The sequence below is a fragment of the Mya arenaria genome, chromosome 10 (assembly GCF_026914265.1).
Source record: "Mya arenaria isolate MELC-2E11 chromosome 10, ASM2691426v1".
NCBI classification, from domain to species: Eukaryota; Metazoa; Mollusca; class Bivalvia; order Myida; family Myidae; genus Mya; species Mya arenaria.
In genome coordinates this window covers 29,737,587-29,761,515 of record NC_069131.1, presented here as the reverse complement: position 1 = coordinate 29,761,515, position 23,929 = coordinate 29,737,587, and the positions used below count along the sequence as shown (strand labels likewise).

Below are 23,929 nucleotides of genomic sequence, written 5' to 3'. Positions count from 1 at the left end.
AAGCGCATTGTCATTTAATGTTGTTTTTTTGTGTGTTATTACAAACATATGTTTACTCGGTGTTATTGCACATCTACCATATACCGTCAAGCAGATAACATTGCCATTTTAATTTTTGATCCGTTGGGCGATACACTGCTTAGAAATTTGAAGCAATCAAAATTGGGATTGAAACCATGCGTGCTAAATCAGTAGCATATCCACCAAACAAACTATGTTGTTAAGGAACTTAATATGATTCTTTACTGTGTGTGTGTACTTACTTATGATAAGGTAGTATACACAAACAATCAACAATAATCAGATATGATTTATACAATAATATATTTACATGACCGATACTCTTTAACTCTAATTTTCTTGTTAAAGGGTGTGTACTGAGGTTTCACTTAATAATTGCATCACATTAAAAAGGCATATACAAACAGTATATTAATAATAATCTGAATGTGTCTTAAACATAAACTTTTTTATTTTAATTAAAGCGTCCTGATTTTGATCATTTTAATGACATCAATAAGTCCGGTTGTGAAATACACAGTACAGCTAAACCCTAAGGAACACTTCTTGTACACATTGTTCTGTTTCCTGGACGTAACCCATTTACATCGGATGTTTCGAGTCAGTTTGAGGGCAAAACAAGCCCGGTTTGATGGCGTGTGTGGTAAGAAATTTGCGTAAACTGTGGTGCGTAAAAGATTTGCAATACGCATCTACCATTTTGCTGAAGTATGCTATGGTTAGTGTGTTTTAGGAAAGTTGTATTTTAAATTTGATTGCTTTTATTTATAAGTTGCTTAATAACAGTCAAAAAAGATGGAAATATAATTTAAAAAAAAACATGCATATCGGTGAAAGAAAGAAAATTATTGGTGAATAATAACTTGATCATTTCACTCTGGCTCGAGAGAAATGATAACATTTGATCATGTCACTCTTTTTCATCTTTCATAAAATTTGCTTCCCTCGACTCGAAAAAGTACATGTATGTAACAAGCAGAGTATACATGTCATCTGTAGACCAGTAATAAGACACATTGGTCAATCCGTATACGTGACATTTAACTATAACTGATATGAAACTTATTCGCTATCTCAACAACAAAACATTCCTCGGCTGAACAGCAGGAATCCCCCCCCCCCGAAAAAAAGCGTAAGATCCAGATTCTGAGAGCGACAGTATTTGTTTATTCAAATATGTTGAATCGTTCTTGAATGTACAAGAAAAGTCACATGCTCCAGTTTTATTCAATTGTCTTTTAACGCGATATATATTTTTTTTCGAAATGCTTTTGATTAAATACTTGTTTGTGCTTTAATAAATGTTAAAAATCATAGGGTTTTTATGGTTATATGGTTTTATATCAAAGTAATTTCAATGCAACAACCATTTACATTAAGTATGGAACTTTTTATAGTGGACGGACTGCTCGCGCGAAAAAGATTAACCTTGGCACAACGGTTATGCCGCAGTTACTTCCCTTCGCAAAAATGCCACAGAAAGGGAATGTCCTAAAACAAAATTTACTCCACCGGGGAAATATATTAAAACAAACACGATAAATGCATGCAATAAAAAGTCAATTTGTTGATTTCAGTGTAAGATCGTATTTTATCTCACTCGTGGACATGGAAAAATGCTATTTCCACTAAAGGCTTCGCAACTCGTGAAAATATTTTTTCTGTGACCACTCGTGAAATAAAATACGATCTTACATTGAATCCAACAAATATCCTCTATATCATTGTTTCTGCATGATATAAGTGCATTTTTAATCATAATATAGTTAAGATAATAATATCCAGCATTTCCAAATGCCTTTTATTTAAGAGCACATTTTAACATTGTAAACGGAATATAATATTACAAACTACCACCCATAACCTATGGTTCTAGTATCTCTCTTTATTTCTGTTCCTGTTCGCATTTTACTTTCTCGCTGCCAAGTGATATAAAACAACTTGAAACTTTTTAAACGCTCCAGTGTCTTCTTATAGTACTCATCATTTACTAGCATAGCCATGTACTAACATCAACCGTATTTTCCAAGCAAACAGTATACTAACAATAGCAAGTTGGGGTTTGTCACCACTCGAATGCAAATGACATTTTATGAAAGCTATTGGTCAAATTATACAAATAATACAAAAACATTGCTGATTAGTTGACGAGCATTGAATATTTAAGCACAAAATTAAATATTATTTTCGGAGATAGAAAACAATCGCTATGTCGATTGCCTCAATATGAATCCATATGTTAAGAAAAGAAAACCACAGATATAATGAAATACCCAAACGGAAGACGTATCTCGTATTTCACATTGAGGAAAAAAGTTTAAGATTTATTAGTTGATTAAACTTCCCCACTTTCGAGAGAGGCTGTTTTCAGCATTTGTATCTAAATTAACTTCCGTCTTTTTCGTAGCTAGATTATTTTAAATAGTATTGAACAAGTGATTTATCTTTAAAAGTAGATATCCGTTGAACATACAAAAGTTATGCCTTTTAGAAAAAAGCAGTACATTTTTAGGGTATTATTTTGCTTGTAGAATAATAAAAAGCCGTAAAATAAGTGGTGATACATCGAGTTCAAGGTGCTTTCATTCATTTATATCCTAATCATGGATGGTTACTTCATCATGTTGATTGTTTGTCTGATATCTGTTCAAACACAAGGTATGTAGTTCTCCTGTTGTTCCACATTTTTTCGCAGGTTCGATAAACTTAAGTGCGATCTTCTCATTTTTTTAATGAGACTGTGAAATACCTTTTGATCAATTAGGTGATGATATTGATGCCAATTGATTGGCATTTTCATATTTTCTCAAGCACGCTTAAGATATGAAATGACATCTCCTTAACGCAGATTGACGAATTGTTACTAATTTTTCTTTTCATTTTTTCAAGAAAAATGCGCACAAACTCTAATTGAGTGTCAGAGTTGTGGTTGCTGCGCTAACGTTAACTACAATAAATGTAATAGCAGTGGTTACTGCTATTCTGGGTGCCGGGATGGATATAATGTGATCAAAAATGCATGTTCACTGTGTCCGATGTGCACGCAATAATGGCAATTATTGCAAGTGTATGACAGGCTACTACGGAAACAATTGCGATTTTTGGTGTGGAGCAAATTGTGATTCATGTGACAAAATCAAAGGATGCCTCACTTGCATAGGTGATTACTGGGGTAAAACATGTAATAACAAATGTAGAAAAAATTGCAATGGTTGTTGGAAGTCAGATGGTCAATGCAGATCTTGTGCAAAAGGATACTGGGGACGATTATGCTATTAGGTATGTGGCAGTCAGTGCAAAAGGTGTAAACGTCGGAGTGGTTGTACATAATGTAATAAGGGGTTTTATGGATCGAAATGCGAAAATTACTGCGGAGATTATTGTACAAGCTGTGATGAACAGCGCGGATGTACAGCATGCTACGTGGGTTATTATGGAACATCTTGCACTAATCAATGTGATGCAAATTGTGTTCATTGTGATTATCGGCAAGGATGTATCAGTTGCAAACCTGGATACTATTTAAATAACGGAGTGTGTCACCAATGTTTTTATAAAAACTCTGGGTGCACTTGTACTAATTACCATAACTGCATTGGTTGCATTGATGGGTATTTCAAGGATTCAGTAACTTGTTTTAAATGTCCTTATTTCTGTACATCGTGCACTAGTTTAAGCGAGTGTTATTCTTGTCAAAACGGTCGATTTGGAAATATATGTCAGTATCAGTGTACAGACTGCATACACGGTAATTGTGATTTAACGAAAGGTATTTGCCAGTGCAATACATATTATTCTGGCTATAAATGTGACCAGTGTATCGCAGGATACTATGGTAACGGCTGCTCACAGACGTGTTCCATAGGCTGTACTGGCTCATGCAACCAACTTGGCGGACATTGCACATGCAAATCCGGTTGGGCAGGGGTTAAATGTGACGCATGTACAGATAATTACTTTGGAAACATGTGCAATGAAAAATGCAATAGTAACTGTGTAGCATGTACTTCTGAACATAATTGTACGCTTTGTATACCTGGACGTTATGGTGATTACTGTCAACTCAGATGTGGGAAAGGCTGCATAAATGACAGTTGTGCAATTGAATCAGGATATTGTCATTGCAAGAATGATAATTTTATCACAACATCAGCAGCTAGATATTGTCCTGCTTGTAAACCCGGACAATATGGTCAAATGTGTGAGCACATATGTCCAAAGACGTGTTATACATTTGAACACGCGACTAATTGTTTTTCCTGCCAAAGCGGTTTTTTTGGGAAATCCTGTCAAATACCTTGTCCCGAATTCTGTCTATCATGTGACCAATCCGGTAAATGTTCCGAATGCAAACCTGGATATTCAAACACACAAAGACAGTGTACATGTAGAACAGATATTTGCGTAGACTCGAAGGATTGCAAAGCATGTACAAATACGTCGTATTTTGCAAATGATGATTATTGCTGCTTGTGCAACATTGATAGTTGTGTTTCCTGTGAAAAGACTCTTGATGCCATTAATTGCAAAACATGCAAAAGTGAATATCTTCCTGACAAAAATGGGCAGTGTGAAAAATGCAATTCAAAATGCGTCGCAAAAGAATGTGATTTCTCTTCGGGAAGATGTCTTCAAGGTTGCTCACATGGATACTGGAATGAAACCTGTGAAAAAGTGTGTCATACAAAATGCTTATCTTGCAATCAAGCAGATGGATCGTGCTTACAATGCAAGAACAATACAAAATATGGACCTGATTGTAGACTGGATTGTAGCACTAACTGTACAAATTCCATGTGTGACATTACTGGGAATTGTACAAATGGATGCATTTCAAATATGTATGGAAAGCAATGTGAAAACACGTGTGAAAGATATTGTACACCTAATGACAATAAAACACTCTGTTCAGAAAAGACAGGAATGTGTTTATACGGCTGCGACACTGGCTTCAAGGGAATATTTTGTCCGAACGGTAAAACAGGCTTTACTTTTATGACCGTGTCTACATTAAAATTTGATTTATTAATAACAATTTTGGTAAATAAAACAGAACGTTTTTAATGCAAAAGTATTTAAAATTTATTTCATGTGTTGTTGATATTTTATTTTACTCTTATTGTCTCCTAAGTCATTGAAACAGAAACGGAAAAACAAACGTCGTCGTCAACTGCAGCACTTGGTGGAGGAATTGGCGTTGGCGTTGTATCTCTTGCTGTCATTGTGGTTGTTGGACTGATTTTGCTTAGAAGAAGGTAAGAAAAATACATTAAACGTCTCACTTAAGCGTAATCATACTTTTAAGTTAATTTTAATTTATAGTAAACTTGAAACTTAAATTTAATCCCAATGTATTTTTATTAGAACAGTCAATATGAGCAACAGAAACACAACACCTGAAAAAGAACCTGAGAACCTTTCCACCCTGTACGCAACGGTGAAAAAACGGAGTACGTATGAGCTCTTTGATTTGTCAGTAATGTTCTTCTTGTGTACTTATAACAAATAATGTTAAAATGTAAAGAAGCTTTTAGGATTTGGTTAAGTTAGTTTAAAATACGTTTTAAATAAGGGCTAATTTTATTGTAATTATAATGTTAAATAAACACTAAGTTATCTTGCAGACGACATTTTGAATACATGAATTTACCTGTATTACAATCACAATATACCTATTTGTCATTTACGATTACCGGTTGAATGTTGATCAACTGTAAAGAGAACAAATCATTATTGACACTTAATTCGTTCTCTCAGGAGCATCCCACAGAGAGAACGCCAATGAAGATTCCGACAATTTTCACTGTGTTACCTTCATAGAAAACCCCAATTACCAGAGTCCACCACCGAAGAGGCCTTTCAAAGAAAGGACTCCTATTGTTTCAGAAGAAAATCTTGAAATTGGTAAGAGTGTTATCCGATTAGTTAAATGAAGGTTATTTTATATTTCTGCAAGGCTTGTGTTATATCAAACTAACAATATGTTAGGCGATCAAATTAACAATATGCCGGACGGGTCTTTTGGCATATAACAGCATCCGGATTAAGTTTGCAAATCCGGAATTTTTGCAAACTTATTTTTTTTATTTTTCACCCAATGTTTTTTATTTTTGTATTTTTAAAATGTGTTAGGTAATACTAATAAGAGATATTTTTTGTTTCCTGAAATTTAATTTAGAAATATGTTTTTTTGGCATTTAAAGTCAACTTTTCCAATGGGAGTCCCATTGGAAAATGGCCTTCCCATTGGAAAAATGGTTTTTCCAATTGGAAAATCAGCCCAACATTTTTTGTTGGAAAATTCTCCCACATTTTCAAAAAAGGAATTAGTGATTAATAACAATCATTATCATTAATGGTTATAATGTTATCTAGAAAAAGTGCGTTTATAGTACTTTTTATCATTTTTTGTAAAAAAAAATCCCGTCGACCATTTTTTCCAATTGGATATTTCCCACAATTCAATATGGGAAAAGTCAGGAAATTGGAAAACTCCAATTGGAACATTGTCCCATTGGAATCTTCCAATTGGTAACATTGGCAATGGGCTTAATCCAATTGGAGGTTCTGGCAATAAATTTTAATGGGAAAATATTTCAACTTTCCTAAATCTCTTAAAAGAACACCTATTTATTTATTTAGGAATATATTTGAAGTTTTGTTTTATTGTTTACCTGTGTCCTGACATTGTATCCATCCAATTCCAAGCTAATACTTCTGTGCTGATATCTTAGCGATAAGATTTAAGCATCTTTTAATGAATTTGAATGCAATAAATCATATCAAAAATTACCTGAAGTATTCTTACTCAACCAGTGACACAAATTCCATTTTTTAAATATCTTTACACTAGTTTCATCTCCTCAGACGCCATTTTTAATCGATTAAGTTGTGGTTACAAACGACTAAGAACTTATTCATTTTTTCAAAGCTATACTCACTTTTACGCTTGAAAATGTTATTTCGGTTGTCAGTACCTTTACACAGAAAATGTACCATTTTCTTGATTTTTAATGAAGATGTAATTAATTGATGGAAATCCATATGAAATGTTTTACCTAAGATAATAGTTCATTTCATACACACTGTTCTGCAGGGGAGCAGGACCTTTCAACCCCAAGAGGCTTTTTAACCCTTCTAAAAAAGAACACTTTTCAGTTTTCAACCCTTAGACTTTTAAACCCCTATTTCAAAGACTTTTCAACCCCTACCTGTTTGGACTTTTTAACTCCTATAACAAAGACTTTTCAACCCCTAGTTGAATTATTTTAATAACCATATTAAAGACTTTTTAACTCCTAAACCAAAGACTTTCCAACCCCTATTATTTGGTTTTGAGCTGGTCCAAGCTAAACACCATTAAAAATGCTGCAAGGCATTTTAGAATGTTAACATGCATCATGTGCCAATGCCTTCCTCAAACAGTATTACTAGTATATGTTTTAGAAAAAAATATCGAACTGTACAAACATGTAATGCTGGTGAATTTTGCATTACAAAATAAACGCTATTAATTGGTATCTAATGCCATGTTGTCACTTTACTACATACCCGGTAGTAGTATATAAGCCAGTCATCCTACAAGATAGTAGTGAAGCAAAAATACACATATGATGATTACTTGTAGATCATCTTGTATATGTGGAAAAAATGAACTTGTTATCTAGCTGATTTAAAAACACTTTGTCATTCTTAAAGGGACTCGTACCTCATTGGCACCAAATAATCATTTTCCAGGTAATGTGTCTGAAATAATTAGTTAACTCTTTGATACTGAAATTGCAGAACAAAATACAATGAAAGTATGAAAATAAAGTCTTGTTTTAATCAGGGGTGAACCTACGCTTTTTACGTCATGGACAAATAAATAGCATTTAACCACTCAGCAAAAGGGACTCATACATAATTTATGGATATTTTGATCATGCATACCTTGGAAGCAACACCTTTTATTTCGTATTTAAAACAAATTTGCTAAAGAACCACATTTTACAAACTACGAGCTATAACTTATACAATAAACTCATACCTGGTTGAGCATTTTTGATGTAGAAATGAGGCACCCAAACTGCCAACAAGTACATATATGCATGCATAAATATTGAAGCAATGGTTAACATCGTCGCTTAAGTATATCCCTCACGCATCAAAATTAATTTTGCAATTGCACTAGTGGCCAGAAGGGGGGGGGTGACCCCCCCCCCCACAACCACAACGTACCGATGTCGTCCAAGTTAACTTTTCGTTTCGAGGCAGGGGATACAGGGTAATCCAGAAGAACTGGAAAAAAGGTTGTGAAATTGCGTAAATTTGTTTATTTTTTGTTTAGTGACACTGTTATTCAAAATCAATACATACACATATATAACAAACATCAATTGTGACTGATAAACCTTTAACTACATACTAAATAATGCATTTATTGAAAATATTTATTACTGATAACAAGATTGTAACCGTGTTTTTAATAGCAGAAAGCGCAAAAAATATTTAATGATTGGTAAATGCTAAAAGATTTATTGTGGTCTACTATAGTCTCATAAGGTAGAAATACCGTGTGTAATGCTCATTTCTTTCAAATTTAACTCGATATCCGTCATAAGAACCATTGTTTTCGACATTTATTCATTCTTTTAGGAATATTGAAACAACATTATTAATTGTGGTAAACCTTATCTGGCAGTACTTAAGAGTGCATCTTTGACTTTATTACTCGAGTGAATGCACCTTCAAACCGGTTTAACACCAACATGTCACAGTAATCAATACCATCTGTGTTAAGATGTCGGGAATGTGTTAGACGAATGATTTTGTTTTATGGAGCTTTGAAGAGCGATGAATGGCACTAAAGTGGTGCCAAATGGATATCTCAAACACCCATTGGTAAGTCATTTATTTTTTTCCATTTAATTTTTTGTCTTGATTTTTGAATATATAAACAGTCAATAAGTAGGACATCTCGTTAAGAACGTTCACTTGAAACAGTCCTCTTCTTATCCACACTTCGACAAGGAGTGGGGCTACTCTGCCTAAATAGCCGTCAACGAGTATTTTAAGAAATATCAAAATAATAAAAAATGGTGTCCCAGTGGTTGCACCAGTCAATTGTAACCATGCAAAGTGGTAAAAAACATCAGAAAGTGTTCGGATTTGTGACCTTAGCCAGTAACGTCTAAACGGGTTTGTGCAAAAACCGGGGGTGTTTTGAAAAATATTGAAATTGTATTAAGTGAAGTATTTTATGGTTTAAGTTGATCATAAAGGTTTATATTCATACTTTACCATGTAAGTGAAAAGTTATTTTGCATTAAAACACATTATTTACCTTTCCAATAAAACAAAAGTTGACTGACACAGACAACAATTATGCCAAGCGGAACAACTCGACCCAATCGTAATAACTCGGCCACCACTGACAAGCTTCTAGATAGACCTCGAAAATACAATCGTAACAACTCAGCCATGGCCGAAATGTTCCAATTGTTTAAAAATTGTGCCCTGAAGCCTTGCAGGTGCCCTTCATGTATATATCGCTATGTTTTGACAGCAAGAAATGAAAAATAAACGTCAAACTCATAATTATTCATAGGATATGACATTTTTATGTATGGAACTGATATAAAATTACATAATCTGGTAATATTTCTTGTTTTATGATATTTTTGAGATATTAAATGCTTTAACCCAGAATCCCGATCGGAATAACTACCCACTTTTGATACTAAACAATTTGTATGTGAAGGATTTGCCATATCAAAAAAGATACAAAAATCCGTAAACGTACAATTCTTTGGCAGGGTTCGACACTAACAGTAGTCCGGTAGTCCGAGACTACCAGATTTATGGTCGGACTACAAGACATTTTAAGTCAATAGTCCGTCGGACTACTAGAAGAAAGTAAATATCACATCAGTTAATTGAGCATAAAATCTTTATTACGCTTAAACTTGCGTAAAACGTGATGTCAAGAAGCCGATTATCACCGGTAAACACTCATTGTAAAGCTTGCCGAAGATGGCCAGGCAGTTCCGGACAACATGGACTGTTAACCGAATTCCGCGCGCATTTCGTATAGCCTTTCGATTAATGTTTAAACCAGTCAGTAGAATGTCTTTATCTAGAAAGGGAAAAAAACATTTTCACACTCTATGGTGTGTTTTAATCGTCAGACATGTGCACCTCTGCTTAAATGTCAGCAAGGTAGATTTGGGTCCAAGTGGCAGATTTTCTAAATCCCTTGCATTTTCAGTCAAAAACAATGAAAGATACGATGCAGATAAACACTTGACGGTTGTAACTATTTTTAGATTTTCTGAAAATACGTCATGATTATTATGGTTTAGGGTATTGTCAAATGTCGGTGTTTATTTAAAGCAAACAGAAGGAATATTATGTCTGGCTTATGCAATCTTTTAAACTGGCTTTTAGAAGAACAGCTGATAAATTAATCATACTGCCAAAACAGGTATAATGCAGTGTAAGTGCAGACGATGACAGAGTTGTGTGCTTTAATTTTCGCGCCAAAATGTAACATTTTATACATTGAAGCTAGGGCCAATAACAATTAACACCACGCCGATAGCGATAAGGCTACACCTACAGTGTCACATGACCTCCGACAAATACCCAAAAGCAGACGATAATAATACAAAAGTTATAAATGACAATCAGATAAAAAATGCATGGAACATGGTAAAACGTAGCAATAAAACCAAGTATAACATTAAATAAGTTCATTATTATTAATTGTATGCAATGTATAATTCAGGTAGAAAAATGTCTAGACTTTAAAATAATTTATTTCTAAATAACATCGGAATTTTGTTACAGTACAATAACAGTCTCTATTTTAAAACTCAAATAAAGGGAAACAAAACATGTATTAATTTCCTATCCGAAAATCAACAAAAAAAGATGTTTGTATAGATCCATTGTCAAAACTCAATGGATTTCGCTGTTTTTGTTCCTTTTTCGATTCAGAATCACCTGTTTTATACAAGTGTAATGCATTATTATCATTATTTATATAACTACCTTATTGTTTCTCTCAATGAATAAATTTCCGTTTTAAATGACATGCAAAACTGTTCTAACAATAAGCATAGAAATTTTGAAACGACCATAGTCATTATACATGCAAAGGTTTTTACTTTGATTTGCGTCATTTTAAAATATGATTTTGTTTTATCTATACGTATATACTTTTTGTGACCTTAAGCTATATATCAGATATTTAATTAAATTTAATAAAAAAATGTAACTCACATAAATTTAGGTGTCTTTTTCACTAATATGTCAAACAAACTTAAATGCAAATGTATATGCCTCGGTTTTAAAACTTTTCGCACAATAAGGAGACAAATTTCAAAATCAAACTAAATCGCAATATATCATCAATATTGTACACTAATTCTCATAATGATATTTCTTATTTTAAGGCTATTAAAACGGAAATATACGTATATTATGTACGTTTACATTAAGACATTTTGAGAATTGAATTAGTCTACTAAACAGTCCCTTGTTATCAATTATAATTTTAGCGGCATAAAGGGAAAATGTCAGTATTTCGGATTTCTTAAACTGTCTTTACTATCTCTCAATTATGAGACATACTTTGTGTTAAATATATATAACAGCGTAATTACACTACTGTTGATATGTGAGGATTGTCGGAGGTCATGGCGGATAGCAACGGCAACTGATAAGCCCTGCCTAATTTGGACGCTAGTTTGAGTGACAGGCAGCGTCATGTTAATTGTTATCTTACTCCCATACAAAAAATAATTAATAACACTTTCGGAATTTATTTCATCATGTTTTTTTAAGTATTATATGATATGTTGTTTAGATTAACAAAGAATACTGAATAGTAGGATGCCAATAATCAAATATTGTTTATCAGTAGGATGTCTGTCATTTGTGCCATAACTTAGCAACGATCTCAGTCGAGGTGTTTTAGTGTCAAGTGATTTATTGCAACATTTTCCTGAAAGTGACAGATTATGGGGTATTTTAGCATGGTTTTTAGATTTTTAATCTGAGGTATTTTAGCATAGTTTTTAGCATTTTTTTTGGTTTTAAAATTAAATTTAATGGCCAAAAATTGTTTTGAAGAATGTGGAAATTTTAAGATTGAAACAGATAAAAATCATGACCAATCAAAGGGTTATACTGACAATGTTCTAAGAAGGCTAAGTCTCACAAAACACTGAAGGAATCCGTTGCAGGCTTGCATTTTTATGGACTACCATAGTTTTTGCTGGACTACCCAGATTTGGGATCCAGTAGTCCGAGGGACTACCTTGTGAAAAATGTTAGTGTCTAACCCTGCTTTGGTCTACTAAGATTTAGCTTGTGAATGTCATTTTACAGCGAAATCAACAAGTTAAAAAAATACTCATGACCTGTTCCTTATCAATATGAAATATCTTTAAACTTTTAGGAACATTATGCAAAAAAAAAACAACAGTATGTTTTACCTTCGGTATAAGAAAATAACTATTTTCTAATAAAACTACTGTTGAAAAATGTAAGCTAATGAAATGGAAAATAAAAAGATGCTTCCAAACATGCCATATTTTCTTGAGACCATTCAGGGGGATTAATGTTCAAAAGTCTGAAAATTCAGGGGGATTTTGGTAGTATTCAGGGGTTTTTTTTAGCAGGTCTAATTTGACAAAATTTCAAAGTATTTTAAGACGCAAGTACAAAAAAACAAATTGCCATAATTTTGAAAGACTCCCGAGGGGATTATGTCCAGAATTTAAGGGGATTTGGGTCACATACCAGAGAATTTTCATCATCGCCATGTAGCATTACGGGCATGACACACGTGCCAATTTACCTTGTCTACCCCTTTTTCCAGCACTTCATCTATATTTTAATGAGACACAGCCATATTGCATAATAAAAGCACTCACTTGCAAAATAGAATACTTCACAGAAAAATATGTTTCAGAGACAATTTAATGGGCTTACCTTCCTCTAAAATTGGATACAAAATCTGCTCATTATGATCATAAATGATGACTTTCAGACTAATAGAGAGAATGGAATGATTTATCAATATTTTTCATTTCAATTCCCAAATAGTCAGATTTGTTTGCTTCTGATAAAAAGCAAATGCATAATTTATTGTTTAAGTTCATAAACATATCATCTTTTGGCATTCATCAAAAAATAAAAAAACATCACCACCATAATATTAAAATAAATAAAAGTCATTTCATCCGAATTGTCTACTTTCAGTTTCTCTTCTGGAAGTTCTGTTATTTTCCGATATTTGAGATGAAGGTCATGTCATGTATGTAAACATATTAGTGGGTCATAACAAAGAACAGCATTGTCTATTAGTTATTTTAATCCTTTTCTTTACCAAATAATGTACTGTCACCTTTAAATCATAAATCATTTTGATGACAATGACACATGTTTAAACACTTTAATTTGTTACATCCTCTCTGATTGGATAAAACCTATAGTTTTAACCAATGAAAATCGTCCTTTTATCTGACCAGTCTAATTGACATTTCTTATGCAAATTCTGACAGTTTCAATCAAAACAATGCATGAAATGTGCCCTGCTGACTTATTAAGTGTCACCCAATTGGTGTTGTTAAAACACACCATCAGTTGATAATCCAATTAAGACAAGAAGGGCATTATAACTGCAAACAGGCATATATAATTAAACCCTGTGATAATTTTGCGTAATTTTAAACACACTTTTTTTAATTTCGGGGGATTTTCATCCCCCTCCGGGAGACCGGGGGATGGGTCGAAATTCCGGGGGATTTTTCCCCCTCCGGGGGATATGGCATGTATGTCAGCTTCTGGGTTGCTTTGAAGTTGAACTGCTCACATGAACCCACAAAAGATGTGTAGGTATGTGCTTAACAATAAAGGATAAAACATTAAAATGAAGCATTTCAAGTGGAGGTTTTCATTAGGGTAGTGCTACCTTAAACACACACTTTACAATTATTTTTTTCTCTTTTTTAATCTATTTTCTTTAACCAATGGACTATACAAACAGTAGGTTCAGTCCCAGTATACAGGACAATTATTCAATAAAATGTTTATCCTTTTGATATCATAATTGGTAAAAAAATATCAAAATGTAAAGAAAAAATAACAGAGACCGGGTTCAAACTGTGGTCGCCAAAATTGCAGTCCAGTGTTGTATCCACTGCTATGAAAGTTTACATTTATTTATTTGATTTAATATATACCTAGCTTGGTAACATTAAGTGATAACATCGACTAGCCAATCACACATAAAAATTAATTATACTAGGTATACCCACCTAGTAATCTTTTTTATGGAAAAAAAATGTGAAAAATCAATTAATTGTAAACTATGTGGTACTTCAGTTAGTTAGTTTCAATGCATTGTACACATTGATACCAAATTCATGTCAGTTTTCGACAATTTTCTCTTCTTTCGCTATTTCATCATACGGTGTATAGCCCCTGAATAAAGTTTTACTCTGTTTCATTGAGTATATTTCTTAAAAATCCTTTCTTTGTTCTAATCTGCTAAAAGGTCACAGTCATGTGAGCATCTTTGAGGCCTCTCAGTTATTATAACCAATGCACCAGTCAATTGTACCAATGCACCAGTCAATTGTAACGGTTACTAACCACGCCCCCCCCCCCCGGTCCGGGGGTATACTGGGAATAGTCGGGAATTGGCCGTGTTTTTACTTTCTATGTGGCCACGCAGGGCCGGGTGACCGCAGTGGTTTTGTCTTTGAGCCAAATTTAGCCGAGATTGGGCCTTATATAGAGTCTCTGGTGTGCAGGGGCATTTGGCCGGGGTTTTACCATCAGTTCGTTCCCGCAGGGGAGGGGATTAGACCCAGGGTTGGCTGGACCGAAAGTCAAAGTCCCCGCTATTCCCTGGACCTGGGGGCGCCAGGGTTACAATTGACTGGTGCACAACATATAAGATATTTATAAAATAAATAAAAGTACAGTTAATCAATATATTTTAATTTTAATGTGGTAAATTAACAAAGAATTAGATAGATGCTTTATGCAAAATCTCACAAAGATGTAAAAAATTACTAAAGAGTTCAGGTTTGCTAGTTTGTAAAAATATTTCATGGAATCATGGTAAATTGTTATATTATATGTCCAATGACAGCCCATATATTTTTTAACTACTTGAACCTTTCTTGTTATAATTCTTATTGTTATTTTTTTTTAGTTGATGTGTGATGCTGATAATACAGAGACAGCTAGAGTGACAGAGTTTGATGAATAAACTTAAATTAAAAAACAGTGAGTACAATAATCTATTTTAACATGTCTTGTGTGTAAAGTGTGATTCCGAAGCAGTAAATATATATATATATGTATCTTTAAGTTTTGAATCACAAATTTAGATCAAAGATCTATTATCACACACAACTTAAAGGATATATATGAAAAGTCATGTGAATTGTGCAAGTCATATAATATAAAATTTATAATGATCAAGTCAAGCCATGCCATGTAAAATAACTGACATCATATCAAAGATTGTATGAATCATTCCCAGAGCTATTGAAAATATTTAATTGGTTGTAAGCGGACCATGCACGGTAATTTTGAGTAACCCCACCAGCCAATACAATATGGCTAAAAAGGCTTTGATAATATTTTTTATCTAATGTTTATCTTTCCTAAAATATTTATATTTATAAATCTATTTACCAGTATAAATCTGTATTTATTTATTTATTAATGCATTTATTTGCTCACTAATATATACAATACACTTATCGTTGTATAATGTCTAGCTAATACATGTATACAAATATGCATAATATGCATAATTATTGGGGGGGGGGGGGGGTCATAATTACCTATGGTGTACTGTCTTGTTCTTACGAAGATATGATTTTGACTAAAATCCTTACTGAAAAGGCAGTGCAGACTGGCCTGTTTAAATAATTAATTAAATCTTAATGGGTTTAAATGTATTTTATTTTATTTTTAAAGATATTTTAGAGTTTAAAAGGAAGAGAGTCTGTTTTAAAGACTAAATGATTATATAGTCAGGATAAAAAATAATTATTTTTCAAAATCAAGTTCAAATAATTTTCCATTATTTGGCAAATGGAAAAAAGCTTTATATATTAAGAATGTTTTACTCGATAGAAAGTAGGCCTAGTATCTTTTGCATTGCAACACTAAGAAAGTAAATATTTATTTTTTGTCTTTTACCAATTCCATCAAAGTCTGTGAGTGGCTCATGATGCTTAGGCCTGCCAATTTAATGGTTTTCGAAATCATAAATTGAGACAACTTATAACTTTTGTATAAAATCTTCAAAGCTTTCAATAACTTAACATGTCATCCACCTTATTGTCTCAATTTAAAAATAGTTTTCACTCAACAACTTACTTATTAATCAGGATAACAATTTGATAATGACTATCACTATCATTCTGTAAGATAATGTACTGGTACATAAATTTAATCCCCAATATATCAGATGAGTGTGATAGTATATGCTCTTAATAGTTGTAGCCCAGAATTATACGTAGGAAACAATAGAGTCATTGGACTGTTACACGAATTTCAATAGCTCGAAATTCGCCTTTTATTTGTACCAGCATGGGAAAACCCTGTTATGTTAATAGATATAGCCCGGAAGTAACAAATAAAAGGTGAATTTCGAGCTATTGACAGTCCAATGACTCTATTGTTTCCGAAGTAATGTGTGTATATTACAACGGTTTAATTTTGTTTGTACCGGAGGATTAGGTCGGAAAAACTAGAATAGCTATAATTCCGGGCTACAACTATTCCGGGCTATATGTATTAATATATATATATATATATATATATATATATATATATATATATATATATATATTATATATATATATATATATATATAAATGCACGAAATCAATGTGGGATTTTCATTAAGTTTTGGTTAAACCATCTTTGTAAAAAATTACAGTTACTTCCAAATTACATCTTATTCTACATAATACAAACTGGAGGACAGTTCTTTTTATTTGGTAATGTTAAGAGACTTGAAGACAAAAAAAAATGTTTAAATTCAGAAAACCTTACACAAAGTAGAAACCTTCTATTAATGTCATTATCTTGAAAAAATGAACATGCCTTTTAGCAAAATTTTTGTATCAGTCTGTGAAAATCTACATTTTGCCTTCGACATGTTATACAATTTAAGGATATTTACATGGAAATTAAGTTCAATTCTAAATTGACAGTCATGTATTTCTTCCAAAATTTTCATAGTATAAGGAACATGAATTTTTTATGAATTTAAGTGCATAACTGCAGATAATGATCATTATCTTAAATCAATTACAAGCCAATTCATAGTCATGCATATAGCCGCCTTTTCAAAATATGATAGTGATTGTCTCAAATGACCAGTCTTTCTCTGTGGGGGGTGGGGGCTGTCAGTCATAAGGAAACCTTTAAAAGGCATATTCATTCAGCCAATCAGATGTCAGGTTCAGTGAAAGGGGCGATGCCAGGTCAAGTAAAAGGGGTGGAGCTAAAATAAATACTGACATTCAATGAAGATAGATCCCCCTTTGGCCTCACAAATATGTATCAGTCACACTAGGGGGTGTGACAGGGTCAAGCCATAATGGAGCCATAGGCAAGCAGACTTTTATTAACCCAACAACAGGTGTAATTTTTACCAACTGAGGAAAAAACTTTGGAGGTTTTATTATTGCTCATTTTTTTATACAAATTAAATATCTAACAATGAGAAATATAAAATATGATAATTCAAGCATAATATTGACACCAAACATGACACATCTTGCAAATGGTCTTGAATAAAATTCCTACACTTTTTATAATGATAATACATGGGACCAATATCAAAACCATTATCCTGTTAAATAGGACAATGGATTGATATTGGTAATTCGCAGACAATACAATGTAATTAAGTAAAAAAATACACAGTATGCACATCTGGCTTCAAACAAAAATTGTTGCTTAGGCCAAAAAAAAGTATTCATAGTTTCCATTTAAATATCAAAAAAGGTAGGCATACGGTAACTGTTTTTTTTTTTAGGACCATGTTTCTTTGGCAAACTGACCTATATCAGGGAATTATTAAGGTCTTTACTAAAAAAGCACATATTGATCAAAACACCAAAAACAACAAAGGATCAGAAGGATGAAAATAGGGTCAGTTGGGCGGAAACAAAGATTTTTGAATCCTTATTTTGTCAATGATGTCATGTCAGTGATCAAAATGATAACACAATTTAAGCCCTGCATTCTGGAATGTGGAGCTAAATTCTTGATTGTGTTATAGTAGGGCCAAAAATAAAATGATTCGGTTAGGGTTACATCCTTTTTAAAAACAGAAAGAGTAAAAAGTATAAAGGATTACATTTTTAAAATACATAATATATATGCGTTTTCACTTTAAAATACATGCATCGTTACAGGCTTGTTTTCAGTAAGTAACTTTTTCTTAAATGCATTCTTTGGAAAGTAATTTAAGGTTTATTATTCAAAATATATGTTAGTCAACTTGTGTATGTATTGATTTCCAACTTTTTTATTTTTTGTTTAAGCTTTATGTATTAGAATTTCTTTGCGTAAATACCTGCTTATGTAATAAAAGACTGCTGACTAAAGATTAGATTTCAGATTTTGATATTTCCATTCCAAATTTAATGTTTTACAGCTTAAACTGCTACTAACAGTTTAAGAAAAATGCATAAAACATCAATTTTGGATGGAAGTATGAAAAGCTGCAATCTGATATTTTGTCAGCAGTCTTTTATCGCTGGTTTGCAGATATTTACGCAAAAATTCGCTTGTTCGAAGACATTTTTTTTTAAAAAAGTTGTCAAAACGTTCAATCTGTGAGGTTGCAGCTTTAATATAAGACTAACATAAATATTAAAAACACATGAGGCCGCTTTAATATTAACATGTCAATATCAAAAAGAAGATGAAAACTGAAAACTATGAGAAAGTGTTTTTATAATTAAAAATAAATTGCTTAAAGCAAATATCTGAAATTAATAATTGTCATGCAAAGCAGCCTGTAATGAATATGAATATTAGATTTTGGCCTTGAACACCTTTTTATGAAGAGTGTTTTGAAGTAAGGATTATCATAATGCTGAACTTAATATTGTACTGTAGCTTTGTAGCAAATCCTTATGATTAAAGTCACTGTGTCTTCCTTATGCTGTGATAAAGATCTCCATAGTAACATTTCTAAACCTAATAAATTAAGTGAAAAAGGGTGTTTATTGGGGGTAATAAAACACATCTTGATAATGGCCAATTAGTTTTAATCTTTCAAGTGTTGGTAGGATGGGAGGGGGGTCTTAACTTTTTGAACTGCCAATATTTTCCTGGTTATTTTGTCCACCATGTCAAAATGATCTGGGTTGTTTTGTCAACCCTGTCTAAATGGGTTGGACGTGTTTTGTCCCCTTTCATTATAAGTTTAAAAAATACTCGTAACGCTGCATTCTCACAGATTTACCATTTTTACAACTTTTTTATTTTTGTCTTGGAAAGAGCAAATTTTTGCGTAAATATCTGCAACCCATTGATGTAAGATTGTTGATAAAAAAACAGATCTTAGATTTTCATATTTTCGAAAATGTTTTAGAGCTTAAAACCTTACTAACGGTTTAAGAAAAATGCATAAAACATCAATTTATGCACTTAAATATAAAAATCCGCGATCTAATTTTTTGTCAGCAGTCTTATTAACTGGTTTCCATGGATTGTAGCGAAAATTGGCTTGTTCCAAGACAAAAATTAAAAAGTTGTCGAAATGTTTAATCTGTGATAGTGCAGCTTTAATTATGGTAGCTTTTCAGTCACTTGCCTATATATGTCTATTTGATTCAGTAAATACTTCATAATATTAAAGCTAGGCTTATTAGGATATGCTTATTTTTCATTGGGTTCTATTTTTAGCACATAACAGCTTCATTACAAGAATATATTAATTATTATTAAAGCTGCATGCACTCTCACAAATTTACCGTTTTTACAACTTTTTTATTTTTTTTTGTCTTGGAAAGAGCAAATTTTTGGGTTTAATAGTATCTGCAAACCAATGATAAAAGACTGCTGACATAGATCATATCGCAGATTTGCATATTTTCGTTTGAAAGCCAATGTTTTGTGGGTTAAACTATTACTAACAGTTAAAGAAAAATGCATGATCTAATTTTTTGTCAGCAGTTTTATATCACTGGTTTTCATGGATTCTTGAAAAAAAAAATACTTCCTCTGTTGGCCAATTGAGAACAAAATCAAGAGGTTTTGGGTTTTGCTGTTTATATGTTCTGGAATTTTTCAAAAGCATTTATTTATAGGACTTATGAATTTTATGTACAGCATTCTGTATATTGTCAAGTGTCCTTTTTTTAAATTATATACAACATGTATAAATTTAATGTTTCAGGAAATAACCACCATCTCTCTCAGAGGTCATCTTTCTCATTATTGTGGGAAACCTCAAAGGGCATCAGGAAAACCTTCATCAACCTCTTTGTGCCCAGTGGCTTGTGCAACAGTGTTTCAGAAGTATAAATACCTTTTTAATTTGTGTATATCAATTGTATAATGACTTGTTTTTATATATTAAGTATATATATATATATATGATTTATTATATATATATAGATGGTTAATCTTATGACTTCCTGATAGTATTTAAGTTGTGAAATATTAAATAATCTTATCATAAAAAATGCTTGGAAATGACAATAAAAAAAGATATTTGTCGAATAGGAAGTTTCACCTGTCCTGTTTATATTACAAATCATTTTAAATCAGACTGAAAATTCAATATACTTGTTGTATCTCACTGTTGATTTGTCTTCACATTTTGTATTGTCACATCAAGCCTGTTTGAACATCCTAGAGAAGATAAGTGTATAGAAGCGGATATGATATAATAAATATGCATATAAATGTTTAAAGGGATTATTTTCAGATTATCATTAAAATGGGGATAATGGATGACTGGCCACACATATGGGGCTATGGACAAGCTTCAGAGCAGGCTGCCAGGTGGTGGTGTTAGTAGTTTATACTTCGGGTCCCGGCGTGAGCACATTGAAGGGTCCCAGAGTGACAGTTCAACCACCCACACCTATCCTGGGCAGAACCAGTACTAGGTGCCTTCACCTCTGCAAGGAACTGACAGCTTCTGTACATGCCAGGTGCAGTGGTACAGTGCGAATGGTCGTAGAAAGGATTTCATAACCAATCACAACAGAGGTCACCTGGTCCGCCCGGGAATCGAACCCGGGATGTCCAATTCAGAGTCCAACGCTCTACCGATTGAGCTGACCGGGCGGACATATTAGCTACATTAGATGACAAGCCATCTATGCTGGACATTCTTCACAATAAAATGTGATGTCACAGGAGCTGTCTATCTCAACAGCTCACACTGTCCGTATTTGACTAAAGGAATGAATGAAGTCACTGCAGAAGTTAGATTGAGGAATGTCCATGTCACTACCCATCATTTGGAAGGAGTTGGATAAAAAAAGTGTGGCCTATGTATTGAAACAGGTCCGATTTCCAGTTACGGACAGTCTTGATTTGTCTGATTACATTTTTGACCAACATGATGGTCTAAAAGAACACTTACTGGTAACTGGTAAAATCATGGCCCAGTTGTTCCAAGAGGCAGGCGAGTGGGAAGTTACTAGACTCCATTTCTTTATGGGTTGATCTGAGGTTCCAGTTCAGTTAAAGTACTGATAGAACACCAAGTGTTTGCCATAATACAGCAACATTTCATTTGTAACTATGTATTTGTTTGAATTGTTGAAACAGTACTGTTTACTAAATAATGTGTATGTATATGAAGAATAATATTATAAATAATTTGTAAGAACCTTTTGATATTAAGTAAAATGTCGATAAGTCTAAATATGTATCTGCGAATCATTTTTGTATATCTGTAAAGATTACATTGCCTATATTCCTCAATTTATATTTTTCTTTTAGCCAGTCAATAACTTTGTTAAGTTCTATCTTCAAAATTGTCGGGACAGGGATTATAGCCCTTAATTAACCCAAATATGTAACATTCAATGCAAAATTGGCTGCAATTAGGCAGTTCAGATGCAGGAACAAACATCACTTGGGTCCTTAATAATAGCTTTCCATCTGACATTGAAGATCCAATAAAAGGAATTTGTCATGTGACTGTTTATTAACTCTCAATTTATTGAAAGTGAAATTACTTACATGATTTGTAAGAACTAAATTATAATGATATCAAATGATTGTTTAAATTAAATAAAATAGATGATTACATACATGAACTATTTTTATTTCTTGTTTGTCAATATGAAGAGTAATGCAATGGCTTTTGAATTTCATAAAAAAGGATGGAAAAATGTATGTTTATTGTTTAAGCAATTAATTAAGTAATAAAAGTTGTTTTTTTTCTTTTTTTCAAATTGTGCTATCTTATAATACAGATCGTTATTTGTTTAATTTTGGTACAAATGAAGTATATAAGGTATGTCTAATGTTACAAATAGCAAAAATTCAAATGCAAATCATGGTGACTTGACTAAATGTGAATGCTAATTGAATCAAAATAGTTAATAAATAATAATGTTCATTTGAAACAATTGAGAGTATAAGTTTGGTTTGTGTATGCCATATATTCCCAGGGGGGGGGGGGGGGGAAGGGGGGGGAATGAAAAAATGAAAAGTATATTACTATGCGCAGTGCTATAATAATTAATAAGTAAATGTTTTTGTGATCACAATTTGTCCGGCGTCCGTCTGTCGTCCGTCCGTCCGTAAACTTTTACTTTAAACGACATCTCCTCATAAACCGCTTAGCCAATTTCTTCCAAACTTTACAGGAATGTTCCTTGGGTGGTCCCCTTTGAAAATTGTTCAAAGAATGGAATTCCATGCAGAACTCTGGTTGCCATGGCAACGGAAAGGAAAAACTTTAAAAATCTTATTTTTCAAAACCACAAGGCCTAGAGCCTTAATATTTGGTATATAGCATCATCTAGTGGTCCTCTACCAAAATTGTTAAAACTATCCCCCTGGGGTCAAAAATGGCCCTGCCCCGGGGGTCACTTGTTTTACATAGACTTATATAGGGAAAACTTTAAAAATCTTCTTCTCAAAAACCACAAGGCCTAGAACCTTGAAAATTCTCCTGGGGTCAAAAATGGCCCCGCCCCAGGGGTCACTAGTTTCATTACATAGTGTTATATAGTAAATCTTTAAAAATCTTCTCCGAAACTGTAAGGCCCAGATATTTGGTATACAGCATCATCTAGTGGACCTCTACCAGATTTGTTCAAATTATTGCCACAGGGTCAAAATTGACCCAGCCTAGGGGGTCCTTGTTTTTACGTAGTGTTATATAGTAAATCTTTAAAAATATTCTTCTCCAGAACCGTAAGGCCAGGAGAATAGATATTTGGTATACAACATCATCTTGTGGACCTCTATCAAAGTTGTTCAAATTATTGCCACAGGGTCAAAATTGGCCCCGCCCTGAAAGTTATTTGTTTTTATATAGTCTTATATAATAAAACTTTAAAAATCCTCTTCTCCAAAATATAAGACCTAGAGCTTTCATATTTGGTATATAGTGTTACCTAGTGGACCTACACCAAAGGTATTCAAATTATTGTCCCGGGGTCAAATTGGCCTTGCTCAGGGGTCATTTGTTTTTACATTGTCTTGTCACTGAACATCTTTTCCTCTGAAAGTAAAGGTCAGAATGACTCCATACTTGATATGTAGCATCCTTACATGGTCCTTTCTCAACTTTGTTCAAATGGTTTTGTTTGGCCCCTTTTAGGGGTCACCAGAGCAAAAAATAGAAAAACCTTTAAACAACTTGATCTTATTAACTGCTTGATGGATC

At 33.0% G+C, this 23,929-nt stretch overlaps 1 long non-coding RNA gene and 1 pseudogene across 1 annotated transcript; both read left to right on the top strand.

Moving 5' to 3' along the window:
• Window positions 1–3,229: 3,229 nt before the first annotated feature.
• The window catches only part of LOC128204562 (receptor-type tyrosine-protein phosphatase kappa-like), a 37,531-nt pseudogene continuing 16,831 nt past the window's right edge, over window positions 3,230–23,929 (top strand).
• LOC128206471 (uncharacterized) lies at window positions 8,722–22,651 on the top strand. The gene is made up of 4 exons (XR_008256481.1): window positions 8,722–8,904; window positions 15,236–15,309; window positions 20,465–20,586; window positions 20,999–22,651. It is a non-coding gene; the product is annotated as an uncharacterized LOC128206471 (long non-coding RNA).